The sequence below is a fragment of the Budorcas taxicolor genome, chromosome 10, assembly GCF_023091745.1.
Source record: "Budorcas taxicolor isolate Tak-1 chromosome 10, Takin1.1, whole genome shotgun sequence".
NCBI classification, from domain to species: Eukaryota; Metazoa; Chordata; class Mammalia; order Artiodactyla; family Bovidae; genus Budorcas; species Budorcas taxicolor.
The window spans coordinates 99,309,116-99,329,411 of NC_068919.1; the positions used below are offsets into that span (position 1 = coordinate 99,309,116).

At 45.2% G+C, this 20,296-nt stretch overlaps 1 protein-coding gene across 4 annotated transcripts in view; it reads right to left on the reverse strand.

The window, feature by feature from the left end:
- The window catches only part of FOXN3 (forkhead box N3), a 450,721-nt gene that overhangs the window by 411,726 nt on the left and 18,699 nt on the right, over positions 1–20,296 (reverse strand). For 2 of the 4 annotated variants that reach the window (XM_052646565.1, XM_052646570.1), the window contains exon 2: positions 600–689. The exons of the other annotated variants lie outside the window; for them this stretch is intronic. The gene's annotated coding sequence lies outside the window, so the exon portion shown is untranslated. The remainder of the gene's footprint in view (positions 1–599; positions 690–20,296) is intronic. 4 annotated transcript variants of the gene reach the window in all.

Genomic DNA, 20,296 nt, shown 5'->3' on the forward strand with positions numbered 1-20,296 from the left:
TGGTCAGTTTAGACCTGTTCGTAAATTCTGATCAGTCCGGGACTAGCCCACGAATCACCAAGACACTGAGAGGCCCCAAGCAATTTCTCAAATTACCAGACACCCATATTCGTTCAACTGCCTTTTCTAAGAAAAGCAAAGAAGCTGCTCTCAGCCCGATCTGCCCCTTTCTCTTTTCTGCTCCTTTTCTGAATTAATTAGGAAAGAGAAACAGGGGCCCTGATGTGTTTATAAACATTCCGAATGCTGGTTAAACATGAAAGAACAGAGGTGGGGAACACAGAAGTGACGAATTTTATTTCTGTGATGACAAGTTGGAGCCCCCCTGCCAGCTGGACCTTGCAGCGGCCAGAAGCACACACCTGTCCACACAGAAGTCAGCGAGGAGGGGGAGCAAAAGACGGGCGGCCAGCGGCCGGCCGTGCCAGCGAACGGGCTCCAATTGCTCGGGCTCACTGAGCACTGCCGGGTACAGGGAGGCCCCCAACGGCCCCTGACACCAGGGAAGACAGCGAGGCCACCCCCGTTTTCCTGACCACACAAGTCGTCCTCTTTCTGTTCACGGACCCCAGAGCGGGGCTGCGGTTCAGGGAGCTCACCTTCCTCTAAGCGGGGGAGAAAGGGCAAAGCGGGGGAGGTCGACCACGGCTCCCAAGAGCCCCCGAGATGCACTTCCCAGTTGGACAGACCTGCCGAAGGAAATGAGAAGCGATAAGTGATTGGGCCCTGATTAGATCAGCCACCTTGGGAAAGGTGCTGAGCCAGAGATATTTCACTGAAATAAGGAGAAACCTGGGAATAGATTTCTGGCAAGCAATCCTGCAGTAGATATGGTCTGAATTGGAAATGGATTTCATGGCAGATAAAGTCTAATAAATGGCAGGTCACTCAAAACTCATATATCATCAAGTCTCATGCAGCGTCTGTGAAGTTTGTTATCAATAATTTAACATCGGGAGAACCTAGCCCTTGGCAAATATTTAATTTCAAAACATACCTGCTGATTTACTCTGATACAGCATATATAGTATATTAAAAATATATTACAAGAAGCCAAATGCCAATAAGGTGGCGTTTAGAGAAGACCAGGGGCACTGCTTGCTTTTCCAAATATTCTGTCAAAAAAGGGAATGGACCCTCCATCCATGGAGTTAGTCCACTAGCAATTTCTAAACTGCATGGGGAGGAAAGCCTGCCTGTGGGCCCTGCTGCACACAGCACGGATGTCAGTGGAGCTCCCACTCCCAGCCAAGCAATGAGCCAGATGCTCGTAGGCAAGCTCTGGGGGACAGGACATAGGGGCCCCCAGACACGGCTCTCCAGGCCAGGCCTGAAGACCACGGGAGGAGGCGGAATCTGTGCAAAGCAAGGCCCTCAGTGGCTAAGGGGAGGCTTCTAAAATTTAGCTGGCGTGCAGCTGCCCTGGGGCTCTGTTGCAGAGCGCGGGCTCCTCGCCGCTGAGAGGGGGCTTTCTCCGGGTGCAGCGAGTGGGGGCTCCTCTCTAGCCGCGATGCCGGGGTTGCTCACTGCAGGGGCCTCTCCTGCTGCGGAGCACAGGCCCTAGTCTCACAGGCTACAGGAGCTGTGCCATGCGAGCTCAGCAGCTGTGGTGCCCAAGCTGAGTTGCTCTGCGGCACGTGGGATCTTCCCGGACCAGGGATTGATCCTGTGTCCCCTGCACAGGCAGGAGAACTCTTAACCACTGGGCCACCAGGGAAGTCAGAAGAGGGGACTTTTTTTTTTAATTTAGGATAATTGCTTTACAGAATTGTGTTGGTTTCTGCCAAACATCAACATGACTCAGCCAACAGGGGACATTTTTTAAGAGGACAGGAGGTCAAGGGAATTACCTCCGCGGTCACTGCCTACAACTCCAGTTGATCCCAGCCACTTTTCCTGCAGCCCCCCATCCTTCAGTCCTCTCCACGGCAGACGCTTGCCACTCCCTGGCTGCAAGGTGGCACCCCTTGTGATGGTTGGAATGTTTGTGTCCCCCCAAAATTCACATGTTTTACCCCTAACACCCAATGTGACGGTGTTAGGAGGCGGGACCTGGGGGAGGCAATTGGGTCATGAAGGCAGAGCCCTCGTGAATGGGATTAGCACCCTTAGAAAGGAGGACCCAGAGAGCTCTTAAGCCCCTTCTGCTGTGGAAGGCTATGAAGACAAGTCTGTAAGTAGAAGAGGGCTCTCCTCCAACCACACGGACACCCTGATCCCAGATTTTCAGCTCCAGACTGGGAGAAATACAAATGCTTGCTGTTTATAAGCCACCCTGCCTGTGGCGTTTTGTTCTAGCAGCCTGAACAGACACAGACAGCTAAGGGCCACTGGCATCAGCAGCAAGAGGTCCAGGGAGATGGCTGTTTTCTAAGGGAACGGGAGTTCATTAACCGAGTTTAGAGTGGAGGCAGGGGCTCCACAAGCGCAGAGTCCTCCCACGGTGAGCACTCTTCTCCAACAAGGTTTTAGGTCTTTGTGGAGTCGATGACGGCCTGGGAGAGAGCAGGGGGGAGGGCAGAGAGAGAGAGAGAGAGAGCTTCCCCTTGTCTTACCCCCAGAAAGCCCTGAGGGGCAGTTGGACCAAGGACTCGCGGGCACCAGGCGCCAGGCCCAGCTCCGCCACCCACAGCTAACAGCCTCAGGACCTGACGGCACAGTCTTGCGGGGCCTCTCTGTCTGAAGGTGCTGGAGCATAACTGTCCCCGCTCTCAGCAACGGTTTTCCCACCAACTCCCATCCCACGGCCTCGGCATTGCAGTAGGAAGTTGCTCTGAGCATCCTACAGACAAGGAGGACAGAGTGGGCAACCGTCCCTGGACCTGGCTCTTAACTCTTTGGGTTTATCCACATGTGCAAAGGCAGCCCAGACCTCCAGGCCCTTCCGGCTCACATCTCTTCCCTATGAGATCCAGAGCTGCCTTGACAGCCAGATCACTACGAAGTTCTCAGTTCTGTACGCAGCGCCTTTAAGGGAGTGAGCAGGGTATACCAGAACTCCCAAACAAAACATAGACCCCCAAGCACCAGCACAAAAACTTGCCCTGCACCCTAACAGCCTAGCCAGACGAGCCGGCGCTTAAGCAGACAAGAGCAGGTGAGACAGTCACAAAGTCCTCAAGGCCAGCGGGAGGTGCTGAGAACACCAGTGTCTGAACTGACAGTGAGGAGGTCACCCCAGACTCAGTTTCCCCTTCACAAGCTGCTGCTATCCTCCTCCTCTCTGTCCTTGATAAAGTCCCTACCTTTCAGAGACATGAAGGGGCCAGACCACCAACGGGACCCCAGGAGATACTGACTCCAGACGGTCATAGTTACAATCACTCAAGGTGATGACCTTGAGGGCCGTGGTCATCCAGCCAGGTTCACAGGTCTGTGGGCCATCCACCCACTGACCCTCCAGATTCATCCTAAAGACAGAAGTAGGGGGGCTGTGGTGTTTATTTGGGGTGAGTCAACAGGCTGGTAGGGCTGGGGGAAACATGGGGGGCAGGGGTGAAAGTTGGAGTGAAAAAGAGTGAGGGGGTTAGACCATCTGCCCACTCCCCACTCACATTACAGATTCAAATTCAACCTCCACTTACACTTCTCTCTGCTGCTGGTGAATTCTCTGCAAGACAAAAGCCCAAGTCTACAGTTCACCGTTACAGTTCACCGTTACAGGAGCACACAAAACCCAGCTCGAGAGCACAAAAACCACAAAGGATGTCAGAGTCAGCATTCCGGAACAGAAAGGAACCGCCACGCTCGGGCCCTTGGACACTGCTCACGGCTAGCTCCATCCCTCTCTCTGACTTCTCTCCCTCGACGCCTCCAGGGATTCGAAATTCAACCCAGCGGACCAGAAGTCAGGCGTGTTCTCTAACAATCCTCTCTTGTTTAGGGTTAACAACCCCAGATCACGCTTCTGTCTACTTTTGGAAGCGCTAAGTGATGCCACAGCCACGTGGTCCGAGAAGTAACAGCAACTCTCGATGTCGGGAGGGGGCTCCCCACGGCCCTCCCGCCTCAGTGGCGGTGTCCGTGACACTCTTCACTCGGCAGAACTGGGGCGCCATGCACCATGCTCTACTGGTAATCCTCACTGGAGTCAGTGCAGGTGGGAGGAGAGTCAGGTCTTTGTTGCACCTTCCACTCCTGACACCATAGCGATTTCTCTTCAGCCCCGATTTCTTTCCCCTCTGATGACCCCTTAGTAATCTGCCAGAGACACCATGTCAGGAAATTCCGGGAACCCCGAGAGGGAAAACGTTAAGTATCAGAACAGCCACGTGAGCGGGCACTTGGCGCTTTGTGGAACAACTTCAATTGAGTGCATTTAGACCGCTTTGTATTAACTAATTTAGAACATTTTGCTTTCGCAGACTTAGCTGACTGCTTTGCACTGCCAAACTAAATACTCCACTTTCTAACACACCCCTGTGTACGCATGTCATTTCTCCTTTTAGGCTAGGAATGTAATGTTGACATAAATGTCAAATAAAATTAATGAGAGAATGGGCCCTCAAATGGTACTTCTGTGCAGGGAATTTGTTAGACGGGGACCTTTGAGCCCGAATGTATATATAATTATATAACACTCATATGAGGAAAGAATCTTAATGGTAAGCTTTAGCCAATTTATCACCTTTGGCAGAAATGCTGTTACCTACAAAAAGCAGGATGCGAGTAAATTAAGATGAAAATACCCTAAGATTAGTCTGTCACAGCAAGCTACTGGAGAAAGAGCAGGGTGGCCCAGCTGCCCATATAGAATCCTCGCCTTATCTGTACAGAACCCAGGTCAGAATCCAGGTCAGACGTCTGCTGCCCTGCCTGAATGCTTCCGCTGTTGACTTTGCCAATGGCCTTCCTCCTGCCTCACCCAGCTCCTTCTCCCACCTCGCATCCCCACCGGCCACTTAGGAAGAGTAAAAGCGGCAGTTAGAGCAATAACAGGTATTTTCACTCAATAGTCAAAGCACTGGATTCTGAGAGCGGCTGCCTCCGTCCCCACACTGATATAACCACTTTGTCCTTTACTTGTCATCTCAGCCACCTTCCTCAAGGATGGCGGAATCACAGAAAATCACTCTGATCATGGAAAAGAGCCCCGTTCCCAGTAAAGCAGCAAGCCTTCTCTTGCCAGAGTAAAATGCATGGAGTAAAATTTCCTCTAAACACAAGGGAAACTCACATTTACCCCCAAGCCTAAGGAAAATGGTCAGCAGGACCCAAAGGCGGCCACACGAACATTTATGCAGAGAACCTGCAAAAACCTGAGCAGATGCCTTAGGGGGAAGAGTTTCAAAGAAAACAGTGATTGTGTTTTGGTTTTCACACTGCAGATTGAATCCTAGGGACTAGACAAACACCACCCCCCCAATCACATTTCTCTTTCATACACTGATCTCAAACACTATCCCATAATTGTGAAATTCCATAATGTTTTCTGTACATAAAATGAAAAAGAAATTAGAAGGATAGGTTCCTATTTCTTCCCAGTTACCAGGATACCCTTCTTCTCCTGGAAGACCTCCCCCTCAAAGAATAACATACTAGTCATTATAGTTCTAAAAGCGTTTCCTCCAATGATGGGAATCACAGCAGAATCAAACATAAGACACAAATTCCTCCTGACTGCATGCTTCTTTAAACAGTTCACAAAATCCATATATTTGGGAGAGTCACAGAGAACCTCTAATTAATTTATGGTGAGGCAAAGAGAAACCGTTTGACTACCAACTTCAAACAACTCACACTCCATCGGTGTACGGTGAAGTCATCCTGATTCTGGATAATTTGAAAAGTGGGCATAGGACCCAGCAAATATTCTCCATTTTTATTCTTCTTCTCCAGGCTATCAGTTCATAATGAACAAATATGGAAATTTTTCTGAGGGGGAAATCCAACTACCAAAATAACTCCTTCATAATTCATATGTGCAATCACAACGGTGATTAATAAAATCCTGAAACAGTTCCTAAAAGCCTAAAGCATTAATTACTCTGCTAGATGTCAGGACTCTATGAAAACCTATGACAGCAGGTTACTCAGGCAAATTAAATCATGTGAACTTAAGGTGGAAAAAGAAATCTTTGCTTGGTGGGTTTGCAAGCTGGTAAATGTACGCTTTCAAAGAGGGGTAACCAACCCACGGCTCTTTGGGGCTCCATATTTCAACCTTGAAAGACATATGAAAGAGGTAAAAAATGTCACTGCAAATTGAATTTATGCTGGGATGAAAGGTAACATTATATCCTTTGAAAGACCTAAAATAAAGGAATGCTACTATTTCCATTACGGGGAAGCTTAACTCTCATCTAGCGTGTCCAGCGCTGGCTGTTCAATTCGACTCTTCTCTTGCTTCTATGACACCACAACCCAGCTCTTCTCCGACTTGAGTGAAAGCTTGTTCTCAGTTACTTCTGCAAGCGCAGATTTTCTTGGTCGGATGGCTAAATTTTAGTGCTCAAGGCTCTGTTCTGGACACTTTTTTCTGCACCCCCTCTCTGGACGATCTCACCCAATCTTGTAGCTGTGGACACCAGCCACGTGCCGATGACCCTGTCCCCCAAGTTCCAGACATCAATGCCCACTGCCTTCTTGACATGCCCACAGGCATCTCAAACTTAGGCTGTAAATTCCAGAGCTCCACTCCCCTCCCTCAGGTCTTTCCAATCTCACGAAATGACACCGCATTCCAAACTCCTCAAATAATCCTCCACTGCTCCTTTCCCCTCTCCCCACTTCCAGTCCACGAGCTCTGCTTCCAAAACATTTCCTGAATCTCTTTACTCTCACTGTTCCAACTTAGCACTGTAACTGAAATCCGTTCTCTCCCAGACATGGTCATACCTCTCAAGTGGCCTCTCTGTAAGGCCATCTTCCACGCTGTAGGCAGAATATTCTTCCAAAAAAATAAATCAGGGACTTCTCTGGTGGCACAATAAGAGGGGACACACGCTCGATCCCTGGTCCAGGAAGCTTCCACACGCGGTGGAGGAACGGGGCACCACAACTACGGAGGGTGAGCTGGAGGGCCCGCAGGTTGCGACTGCTGGAGCCTGCACGCCAAGAACCCGTGAGCCAGAAGACGAGCCGCCACAGGGGAGCCAACAGACCCCGACGAAGAGCAGCTCCTACTCGTGCGAACAGAGAGCCCGCGCCACGAGGCTCCAGCGCAGCCACAGATAAATCAGTCTCAAAAAGCATGCCTGCTCTGGCAGTCCGGGGGCTAAGACTCTATGTTCTCAATGCAGGGGCATCGGCTGGATCCCTGCTGGGGAAACTAAGATCCATGCTGCACAGCGTGGCCAAAAAAAAATAAATAAAAATAATTTTAAAAAATTTTTAAACAAATCATACTCAGCAACCCCTCTGTTTAAAATTCTCTGTTGGTTTCCCAGTATACCCGGGATAAAGTCGCCCTTACCTTGCCCATGAGGTCCGACAAGCTGGGCCCTGGCTTTCATCTCCCACTCACTCCACTGCACACCAGTCCAGCCACACCGGTCCTTCTTCCTGTGCCTCAGATGTGCAAGCTGTTTCCCACCTTAGGACCTTTGCACGCACTGTGCCCTTTGGCCAACACTTTATAACTGAAGACTTCTCCGGCCACCTTTGGCCAACACTTTATAACTAAAGACTTCTTCTCCGGCCACCCTTATCAAAGTGGCACCACCATCGTTTTTTACCGTTCTTTACCCTGTATGGTTATTTCATGCCTGACAGTACCTTACATATTTATTTGTTTAGCTACTTAGTGCTTCCTTATCCCTTCAATCAAATGTCAGCCCCATGACAGCAGAAACACTGACCATCCTCACTGCTACAGAGTTGTTGATCAGTGGGAAAGAAGTGTCCAAGTCCTTGCAAGCCCGTGGAATACAGCACACCAGGCTTTCCTGTCCATTACTATCTCCCAGAGTTTGTTCAAACTCATGTCCATTGAGTCAATGATGCCATCCAACCATCTCATCCTCTGCCGCCCACCCCTCTCCTCCCATCTTCAATCTTTCCCAGCATCAGGGTCTTTTCAAATGAGTCGGCTCTTCACATCAGGTGGCCAAAGTACTGGAGCTTCAGCTTCAGCATCGGTCCTTCCAATGAATATTCGGGGTTGATTTCCTTTAGAACTGACTGTGTGATCTCCTTACTGTCCAAAGAACTCTCAAGAGTTTTCTCCAGCACCACAATCCAAAAGCATCAATTCTTTGGCACTCAGAGTACAGAGGAGATACCCAATAATATTTGGTCAATAAGCACATAAGTGAATAAATACATTCCCCTGGATTTCCCCCTAACATTTGAGATAAGAGTATTCCTATTCTGAATCTCCCATCTGCAATGCAGGAGACCTGGGTTCGATCCCTGGGTTGGGAAGATCCCCTGGAGAAGAGAACGGCTACCCACTCCAGTATTCTGGCCTAGAGAATTCCATGGACTGTTTAGTCCATGGGGTTGCAAAGAGTCAGACACGACTGAGAGACTTTCACTTTCACTTTCATTCCTATTTTGAAGAGAAAATTGAGGTCTCCAGGGGTATATGTCCAAAGTCATTCAGGTAATCACAGGCAGTCAGAATCTGAATCTAAATCTATTGGATACCAATGCCCATCTTTCCAGATATCAGATTAGTATTTCTAGAAGAGTCTGGAAAATTCACTCAAGAGAAACTCTGTTCCCAAGATTTTCCAGAAATAAGCTTCTTAAGAACTTCTATTAGACTCTGAATTTCTCTTCTACCACAACTTTGCCATCTATAAAATGGGTGAACGAAACGAGTTTCTCATGGAAGTGTTAGAAGACATGTTTCCTTCATGTTTATATGAAGGAAAATCTGTTTCCTTCCTGATTATAGAGAGTTTTTTTTGCCAATTCTCAGGTGATTGTTTTTTAAGACGGTTATCATGCTGAGAAGCTTTAACTGAAAGGTGTTCTGTGAACAGAGCCCACTGTTCAGCGCTCTGTTACACTGAGCAATCGTATGTGCACAGCCAAGAGTTAGAGAGCACAAAACACTGCCAAACACGGGCACCACCTTCCCTAAACGAGGGGAGCCAGTCTCATCCTACTGGAGGGCTTCAGGCAAGAGAAGGGAGTGAGCGACTCCGCGAGGTCCCCCTTGCTGGCCTCAGTCTGTGCGGTCCTTTGTGCCCATACGTGCTTGTGCAACACTGGTCTCCCCCAATACACTCTTTCTCTTCCACTCAGCAGATTATTCTGAGGTGCACCCATGCTGCTGCATGTCTGATATTCCACTCGCTTGTGTTTCTGAACAGTGTCGCCTTGTACGGATGCGTCATCGTTTGTTTTCCAGTTCACCTGTGGACCATTTGGGCTGTTCCCAGGCACAAGCAGAGCAACTGTCTGCTCCTGTGCTTGCGTATCCAGAGACCATTATGCATATTAGTCAAGGATCTCCAGAAAACGGAACTAGTGTGAGTGTGTGTATGTGTGTGTGTGTGTGTGTGTGTGTGTGTGACTGAAATACTTTTGGCCTGGAATTTGGTAAACCATAATCAACTACACATCTCTGAAAGGATATACCATGTTTATCTTCCAACTGGGCAACTTCTTGATATACCCTTCAAGATTAACTAACGGCAAAACATATGTCACAAATTAAGACACCTGTTGTAAGATACTATTAACTATGAACTGTTTTAGGACCTCCCTGGTGGTCCAGTTGGTAAAGAGTCTACCTGCAACGTGGGAGATCTGGGTTCAGTCCCTGGGTCAGGAAGACCCCCTGGAGAAGGGAATGGCAACCCACTCCAGTATCTTTGCCTGGAGAATTCCATGGACTGAGGAGCCTGGTGGACTATACAGTCCATGGGGTGGCAAAGAGTCAGACACGACCGAGTGACTAACACTTCACTTTCACTTCTTTCACATAAACTACTTTACACTTGGGAAGTGCCTACCAAAAAATTAACTTACTCAAGAATATTTGAGGGACATTCCTGGTGGTCCAGTGGTTAAGAATCCGCCTGCCAATGCAGGGGAGAGAGGTTCGATCCCTGGTCCAGGAAGATGCCCTGGGGCAGCTAAGCACCACGGTTACTGAACCCACGCTCTAGAGCATGCAAGACAGAAATACTGCCGCCTGAGCACCCCAGAGCCCGTGCTCTGCTATGGAGCAGCCGCCGCGATGAGCAGCCTGCGCCCGACAAGAGCGGCCCCTGCGCCTGACAAGAGCGGCCCCTGCTCCCAGCGGCGAGGGCGCGTCTGCTCATGGCCAGGAAGACCCAGCACCGCCAGGAACAAACACACACAACAATGTTTAAGGGATATGTGAATTGCAACCCTTTTTTCCCCGTCAATAAATAACAGAGCTGACTGCCTACTACAGACTCTTCCAGATCATGAGATTAAAACCATATCTGTCTTTGTACAAGATGATGTGTTCTTATCATCTGTAGAAGAGAGGCACTCTTCCCTCCAGATCACCGTGAAACCAGATTTACTGAAGCATTTCAAGTTTACCTATAGATATGGGCCATTCAAAACACAATATTCTCGCCAAAACCTTTATTAATTTCTATAAAATCAAATTACTCACGAAAATCAAAGGAGTCTCATTAAAAAAAAACAAACTCAAGGATGGCAAAGAAACTGACTGTGCTTAAACAATTTTCCAGTTCCTAAGGAGGAAGACGGAGAAGGGCTCTACAGACCACCGGGCATGGTCTCAGCGCTCCTTATAATTCAAGAACCCTGTGGCCACGTGGCCTACTTCACGGCACACGGCAGGAGGAGGAGGGAGAGAAGGCCGCCGAGCTGAGGTCTACAGCAGAAGAGTTGCACAGCGCCAGGCAGCATCAGTCAGAGATGCTGTGAACGCAAGCCCAGGACTGGGAGCTAGCCACCCTGAAATCACCTAACAACAGCAGTCAAGAGGCAGCGTCTCAAAATCTGCCCTGAGGATGGAGTGGGGTGTGCATATTCCCAGAGACTTTCTATTTCAACAATAAACCCATCCTGAGAAGGGCTGTGTAGCTGAATTCATACCACAAAACCTCCAGGGGCTATTTGAAGAGCATTCCGTTTCCACCTAGCCTAGGAGGAGAAGAGAAACTCGGCCCCCTCAGAGACCTCAGAGCTATCTTCCTTCCCTTCCCTACTCATCCTTTCTGGACAATCTGGAAGGAGGGCAGCTTGGGAAGAGGCAGAAGCGCTGGGCCCTTGCGATGGGCTAATGCCTAGAAGGGTCCAGGTCTGCTGGGCACCCAAGCTACAGAAAGAGGAACCCAGCAAGAGCTGGATGGAGCACCCGAGTAGGCGTCAGCCTTTGCTCCCGCCCACCTGTGAACGAGAAACCAGAGAGGGCATGAGAGAAAGGGTCAAGAAAGCGCGACGGCGAGTGCTGCCATGATTAGGGAGGTGGGCACCAAGTCAGCCAGTCAATGCGCCTGAAGCAAACTAAAGACGTACAGTCCTGAGCTCTGTCCTCAAAGAGGTAAGCTAACCCACAAGGACAAAAGGAATGAGAGAGGAGGTGAGAGCTGTCAAGCAGTGTCTAGAAGACAGGCGTGATGGCTGAATTCAGGCACAGTGAAGAAAGCTGAGACAGGTTCCCCCAGAGGGAAGACTGATCAGATGCCAAAGGGTTAGCTTCACAGAATCCCGCTGAGGCTCTGGGACTGGGGGCATCAAACACAGAGCACGGTGGGAGTGAGGTGTGGAGGTCAGTTACAGACTCTACAATGGAACATTAGGCCTTCATGCTCTCGACGTTTCCTGGGCATACCCAGGCGATTCCTCCTCCCTCTGTCCCCCACAAGTCAAGATTAACGCTGGATAAACTGAAAGGAAGAGCTCAGGGGTGAGACGCCAGACTAAAAACAGAGGCGAAACGGACGTCGAGAGCCTGCTTCCCTTTGCCCAGCTGGCTATCAGAATGCCAGCACCCAGGCTTACCCCTCATACAGACCCTTCTCTGAAGAAAAGCAATGGCCCCAGAAGGAAAGCTCCGGAGAGATGCTAAAATCGAAAAACAACTGGGTTCCCGGCCAGCCATCCACAGGAAGCCCCCTCCAGCACACAGCTTCCAATAAACTCTCCAGACCTTCACGTTTCACTATGAAAGGGCGTCCGAGGAAAACCGGTGCTCTAAGACACCGGGTGCGTAGCCGCTCAGTCGTGTCCGACTCTGAAACCCCACGGACTGTAGCCCGCCAGGCTCCTCTGTTCATGGGGATGCTCCAGGCAAGAATATTGGAGTGGGTCGTCATGCCCTCCTCCAGGGGATCTTCCCAACGCAGGTCTCCTGCATTGCAGGCGGATTCTTTACCATCTGAGCCCCCAGGGAAGCTCTAAGCAACCAGGAAAAGCAAGAATGTCTGAGGAAACGGAGAGAATGCAGGGAACAGAAGGAAACAGCGAAAACCCTAATTAACATACGATGCAAAATATGAGGGGGCACTGCTTGCTCCCTTTTTTCAAAAGAAAAGAGCAGGATGTTGCAGGAAGCAGCAAGGGGAAACGTGAAGTTCTTGGCAATTAGAAATGTGACGGACAAAACTTAAGAATTCAACAGATGATTTGGAAATGAGGTAGGTGAAATCGTCCAGAAAGTAAGGCAATAAGACAAAGAGATGATCAAGACAAAAGGGAAAAAAATCAAGAAAATTTAAAAAATCAGCCCAAAGTTCAACTATTAGAGTTTCTAAGTGTTCAGAGAAAATGGTGAGAAGAAAATGATTAAAAACAACACATAAACAAACAGATACAGACCCATACCTTCCCTAAAACAGGAGCATACGTCTTTCAGCTGAAAGGTTTCAGAAAGACACAACCGAATTCTAAAAGCTTCCAGAAAGAAAAAAACTGTGTTTACATGGAAAAGATGAGCAATCAAAATGGCACATGACTTCTCAACAACAGAAGCTGGAAGTCAATCCACTGTTACCTTCATAATATGGAGGAAAGATAACTTTCAATCTAGAATCATATATGTACCCAAACCACTGACTAAGAAAGAGGATGAAGACATTTCTCAAGATTAAGTTCTCTGAAAATGTATCTCCCATGTTTGTTTTTTTGGCCACCTCATGCGAAGAGTTGACTCATTGGAAAAGACTCTGATGCTGGGAGGGATTGGGGGCAGGAGGAGAAGGGGACGACCGAGGATGAGATGGCTGGATGGCATCACGGACTCGATGGACGTGAGTCTGCGTGAACTCCGGGAGCTGGTGATGGACAGGGAGGCCTGGCGTGCTGCAATTCACGGGGTTGCAAAGAGTTGGACGTGACTGCGCGACTGAACTGAACTGAACTGATTAGCAGATACGCTCCGACAAAAGCAGCAAACCAAAAAGGAAAAAACATGGGATCCAGGAGGTAGGAACGATACAGAACACAGATGAGAAAGAAATCCCTGCACAAAAGCTGTTCCAGAAGAGGCTCCAGAGCAATCAGAGCAGATAACACCATAAACGACAAAGCAGAAGGGCCACCAGACCCGACACGTTTGACCAGGAGCAAAACGGGACCGAGAGATGCCATTAGAAGGATAAGCAGAACTAGAGACAAAGGAAAAAGGAAGGGAGGGAGGGAAGAGAGTGTGTATCTCCAAGTACGTCCACAATCAAAAAGAAGCAACATCCATTAATAGGGAAAAGACGAAAAGCTGCACTAGAAATGAATCTGTAGCCATGGTATATCATGGTCTCACTGATGCATGGAGTGTTTATGTAATAATACAAACAGCGTGAATTCAAAAGCAGGGAAGGGGTCTTAATTATCACAATATCAAGTCAAAGGGTAATGTTTTAAATTGATTGAAAATCAAGAAGATGATGGGAAGGGTACACTGAGTGTGCATGCTCAGTCGTGTCCAACTCTTTGCAACTCTATGAACTACAGCCCCCCAGTTTCGTCTGTCCGGGGGATTCTCCAGGCAAGAATACTGGAGCAGGTTGCCATTTCCTTCTCCAGGGGACCTTCCCGACCCAGAGATTGAACCCCCATCTCTTGCATCTCCTGCGTTGGCAAGTGGGTTCTTTACCACTGGGAAGCCCAAAGATACATTACTGATTTTTAAAACATTTCCGTCATGAATTTTGACATCAAATACACAGAGAAAAGTCTACAGAAGAAATTGTACAGCTCAATGATTTAACTCAAAGCTGACATCCATGTAATCCTTACCCAACTCAAAAAACAGAACTTCGCGAGCACCCCTGAAACTCTTATCTTTCTCCTCCTAATTAGCAGCCTTCTCCTCCCCTACATCTATTATGTTAACTTTGATAGAAATCACTTTATAGTTTTGCTAACTAACCAAGCCTCCCTAAAGCCTATAGTTTCATCAAGACTGAGTGTGTTTGTGTGTGACTTCTTTCACACCCTAACATCAATGAGACCCATCTAGCCTGTGATGCTTGCTACAGTTTGCTTTCACTGGTATATCCTTTTTATTTATATATAAATATGCCAGTGTGTGTGTGTGTGTGTGTGCGCGCACGCACGCATACACATGCACACAGTATATTACACTCGATGACACAGGCTGGTTTTCAGTTTCGGGCTGTTATGAATGGGCTAAATACTCTTTGACTTGGTATTGGTCTTCCCCCACAGCTCAGCTGGTAAAGAATCCGCCTTCAATACAGGAGACCCTGGTTCAATCCCTGGGCCAGGAAGATCCCCTGGAGAAGGGAACGGCTACCCACTCCGGTATGGCGGCCTGGAGACTATGGGGTTGCAAAGAGTCGGACACGACTGAGAGACTTTCACTTTGTCTCTTTCCATTATGAATACTGCTGCCATGAGCTTTTCTCTCCATAATTTTTGGTAAATATGTATTCACTTGTCCCTTGAATCTGTACATCAGATTAGCACTGCTGACTCACAGAATATGCCTTTGTCCAATTTTATTAGATAATACTAATTAGTCTTCCAAAATGGTTATACCAATTTATAGTCTCACCAGCAGTGTATAAGAATTCTGTTTCCAAACCCTCAGCACTTGTTGGCACTGAAAGTCATTTTTAATTTTAGGCAGGGGATAGAACTGATGTGGTTTTTAATTCACATTTCCCGGAAACTTACAAATTAGAGCATTTTCTTCACACGTCTATTGGATATATGGCTATCATCTTTTGTGAAGCTTCTGTTCCGGCCTATTACCTATTTTCCTGTTTCTTTTACTGATTCGAGGAATTCTTTGTATATTCTTTCCATGAAAGGAAAGGAAAGGAAAGTGAACTTGCTCAGCCATGTCCAGTTCTTTGAGACCCCATGGACTGGAGCTGTAGCCTACCAGGCTCCTCTACCCATCGGATTTTCGGGGCAATAGTACTGGAGTGGATTGCCGTTTCCTTCTCCAGCGGATCTTCCCGACCCAGGGATCGAACCCAGGTCTCCCGCATCGTAGACAGACGCTTTATCGTGTGAGCCACCAGGGAAGTCCTTTCACAGATACTGCGAGTATCTCTAACTTGACTCTCACTCTCCTAACTGTGTCTCTTGATGAGCATAAGCTCTTCATTTTAATGCAGCCCAATTTTACTGTCTTTCCTACGGCTGGCTCTTTCGGACCCTGTGCTAGAATTCCTTTCCTAGCCAAAGTCATGAGTACATTACCCTGTAGTATCTTCTGGACATTTTGTTCTTTTGTCTTTCACACGTAGATCTTGGATTCACTTGGAATGGATTCTGGTGTATGTTGTAAATTTAGGGTCGAGTGTCTATATTGCTATGTAATTGTCTCAGGACTGTTTAATAAACAAGGGGATGGGATTTTCAATCATTGATGGAGTGTCTGTGTAAACACAGTTCTGTTTGGGACTCTTCGTCATGAGTCTATTTCATCTACGCTGCAGCAAGGCCACGCTCCCTTAGTCACTCTAGCAGAGCAACAATCAGTCTGGGGACCTGGTGGACCGAGCCCTCTTTTCTCATTCTTCTTCAAGAGTACCTTGGCTATTCTTGGCCCTGTGTGTTTCCATATAAGTTTTAGGATCAGCTCATCAATTTTCATGAAAACCCTCTTGAGATTTCGATTGAGATTTTACTGACAGTTTGAGATTGACACCTTTTTAAAAAAGCGGAGCCCTCCATTTCACAAACATGACATATCCTTCCATTTGCTTATTCCAATTTCTCTCAATAATGGCAAATGGTTTTCAAGATAGGTCCTCATAACTTCTGTTAGATTCCTAGATATCTGATTATTTTATTCTGATGTAAATTCATTGTGTATCTCTTTATTGATAATAAGTAGAAATAGAATCTATTTTTTCATATTTATCTTGTATCCCGCCAACTTGGTAAATTCACTTTTTAGATCCAATAATTTACCTGAAATTCCTTTTGAATCGTCTATATACACAGTTATAGTGTCCAATAATTGCAGTTTTATTTATTCCTTTCAACCCTAATATCTGCATTTCTCTTTTGTGCCTTATTGTATTAGCTAGGCTCCGTCATGCAATGATGAACAGAAGCAGTGAAAACTGACTTCTGTCTTTTTTCCTAAAGTTTTAAAATTTCACCCATTATGCATGACATTTCCTACTTTTTAATTTTACACAGTATTTTTTGTAGGTATTCTTCTTAGAGTAAGAAAATTTTCTCCCTGTTTATTCATTAGGTTGCTGAGTCTTTTAAAAAATCATGAATAAATGTTGGATTACGTCACACATATTCCTGTATTCATAGAGACGATCATATGATTTTTGTTATATATTGAGTTACACTGACTGATTTTCAAAATTATCACCTCGCCCTTACAGTTCTGCAGATAATCAGCTTGACCATCATGCAGTGAGTTACTGCCGGACTCACTTTTCTAGCACTTTGTTTAGGATTTTTGAATCTATATTCATGAGTAAAACTGGCCCAGAATGTTTCTTATTTATGTTGGGTTTTAGTATCAACATTCTGCTGACCTCTTAAGACACGTTGGGAGTATCCCTTCTTTTCTTTTACCTGGAACGGTTTGTGGAAAATATGTGCTATTTCTTCCTTAACGATTTAATGAATTTAACAGAAAAACCATCTGGGTCTGAAGTTGTCCTTGTGGTAAGGTTTTTAATTGCATATTCATATGCGTAGAGAGAGAGCTACTCACTGTTATTTTTCTTATGTCAGTTTTGATAAGTGCTATTTTTAGAAAGTTTGTCCATTTCTTCCAAAATTTTCATTTCAGAATTTGCCACGGTGTTATTCATCATATTCTGAACTTATCTTTTAAAGGTAGTGATGATCCTTGCTTCGTTCCTCATATTAACTATTTGTGCTTTTTTCCCTTGATCAATCTCACCAGAATTCATTGCTTTTACTAGTCCTTTCGGTCTGCTGATACTATATATGGAATGTCTGTTTTCTATCTCATTCTATCCTCTCTTATTTGTATTATTTCCTTATTCCTACCTTTTTAAAAAGCTTTATTGCTTTTCTTAGCTAATTTCTTGAAATTAGTGCTTAGGTTATTGATTTGTAAACCTCTTTTGTTCTAATGTATATATTTGAGACATAAATATCCCTCTAGTCATGACTATAACTGTATTGCATGTTTGGTATCTCATAGTTCACTATCTTTCATTTGTAAATACTATTTAATTTTCATTGCCATTTCTTCTTTGACCCATGATTGCTTAATTTATGAACATACAGGGATATTTCAGTTATCTTTTTGACTGTTGAATTCTAGTTTAATGTCACTGACATCTGAAAACACACTCTGTATGGTTTCAATCCTTTGAAATTTGCTGAGTTGCATAATGACTCAGCCTATGAGCAATGTCGACAAATATCTTCTGCGTCTTGAAAGAAATGAGTATTGTATGTTTGTCAAGTGCACTGTTTTATAATTAGATCAGGTCTGTTAATTAACTTTGTTCAAACTGTCTATAATCCTAACTGAATTTTACTGTCTGCTCATTGTCGCAGTTACTAGGAGAGATATGTTAAAATTTCTAACTATATCAATATCTACTTCTTGTGTGACTGTGTGTATATGATTGTGTGTGTGTGTGTGTGTATTTTAAAAATGCACACAGATTTAGAAACATTTCATTTTCCTGGCAAATTGAATTGAATCTTTTCCATCATGAAACATCTTTCTTCATCTCTGACAACACTTCTTACCTGTTAGAGAGTCTACTTTATCTGACATTAATTGAGCTATAGAGTCTCTCTTTTGGCCAGTGTTTGCATAGCGTATCTTTTTACCTCCTCTTATATTTGACTCTTCCATATATTTTAAAATAATGAATGCATCTTTAGAGCTGCATATAGGTTTTTTAAAAATTCAATCTAATAATCTTTGACATTTAATTATTTACTCAGCTTATATTTAATAAAATTGCTGATATATTTGGGGCTAAATCTACCAGTTTTTATTCATCTTAATCTAGTCTAGGATCCTTTTCCCCCATTTTCCACCTTCTGTTGAGCTGAGTGATCTTTATTATCCTACTTTCCCCTCTTCTTAGCTTATTATTTATATATTCCTTCTTCGTTCTTTTAAAGATTATCCAGTGTTAAAAAACATGATCCCTTATTAATGGCTAATATTTAGTTTTTATCACTTCCTCTACAATATAAGGGCTTTAGAACAATGTAATTTCATTAATTTGTCCAGACTTGAGTTCTACTTTGATCATATGTATTTATTCTCTATATATTTTAAATCCCACAAGACAAAGTTGTTGCTGCTTTGTGTGGTTGGCATTTATCCATATTTAGCTAATTATTATCTCTGCTTCTCTTCATTCCTCCCTTCATTTCTGAGCTTTGATCGGGGGTAATTTTCCTTCTGTCCAAAGGATGCTTTTTAGTATTTCCTTCAGGACAGATGTGCTCATAATAACTTTCTTAAATATTTTTAGCTTTTTATTCATTTCTGAAGAACCTTTTAGGTAGATACAAAATTTAAGATTGACAGTGGTTTTCTTTCAGCAACTTGAATCATCCATTCCCTTCTGACTTCTGTTATTTTGATGGTATTGTTGCTCCTTTGAAGACAAGAGATACCCACTCCTCCAACACTGACTGCTTTTCAGCTTTTCTCCCTGTTTTTATTTTCAGAAACTGTGCTGAGTTGTTCTGGGTGAAATTTCTTAATACTGGCCCTGCTTGGTGCCCCAGAGCTTCGCAACCCTGCAGCTCTGTGTCACTCACTGGTTCCGGATGATTCCCAGTCTCTTTCCCAATTTTCCTCCTTTTCCATGTCTGTCTCCCCACCTACTGAAACTCTAGTTACTTGTATATAAGGCCTTTCTCCTACATTTCACAAGTCTTTTGAACTCCTTCCCATCATTTTGCCTCTCTGTGCATCATCTGGGTATTTTCTTCTGCCTTATATTCTAGTTCACTAACTCTCTCTTCAACTACATTAATTCTGTTGAATCTATCCGTTTCTCAACAGCTTTATTAACGTATCATCTTCCGACCATAAAAACGCACCTGTTATAAATGTATATTCAATGATTTCAGTGCACTCGCTCAGTTGTACAACCAAAGCCGTCACTATAGGCCAGACTTCCAGCATTTCCATCACCCTTCAAAGCTTGTCTATTTAACTTCAGTGACTGTATTTTTCATGTCTGGGTTCTTATTTATAATTTTCAGGTCTCTGGCAAATTTTAAAATCTTATCTTTTAATTCTTTGAATATATTAATCATAGTTATTTTAGAGTTTATATCTGATTAATTCACTATCTGGATCCCTTGTAGGTACATCTCATTTGCCAGATTTTTTTCTTGGTTTTTTATTATGTCTTATTTTCTCATATACCCAGTTATTTTCCATTGGTTGACAGATATAGTACATGAAAAACTCTAGTGAACATGAGGCTCTGGAAGATGTATCTTCCTCCAGAGACGATTTTTGCTTTTGCTTCTGGCAGGCTTCTAAGCTAGTGACACTAATCTGAAAATATTTTATTTTTGGCTTCAGTCCCTGTGAGAGTTTTTCTATTTCTGGTTCATCTTGATTCAGGATTCCAAATGAAAGCTGAGGTTGTTTACTAGGGTTTCTGCTCCTTGGCAGGACTTGAGGACAATTACCATGTCCCCAGCCCCACGAGTTTGTTGAAAGCTCTAAGTTTTCAGTGTCTCAACAACTACTTTTGGAATTGATCATTGCCTTAAACAAAATGCAAAAGCTGGGCTCACCTCTTAGAGGGGACTTTCCTCCCCCCAGACCTTAGCTCTGAAATTCCTCAGGGCCCTGACGGTTCTCCAATACCTCTAAAATGGATTTTTTTTTAAATTTTTAAGCAGCTTTTCTCAGCAGAAGAGTTGGTCTAAACAAGCTTGATCTACTATTGCTAGGCATACTGACTACCATTATAAAGAA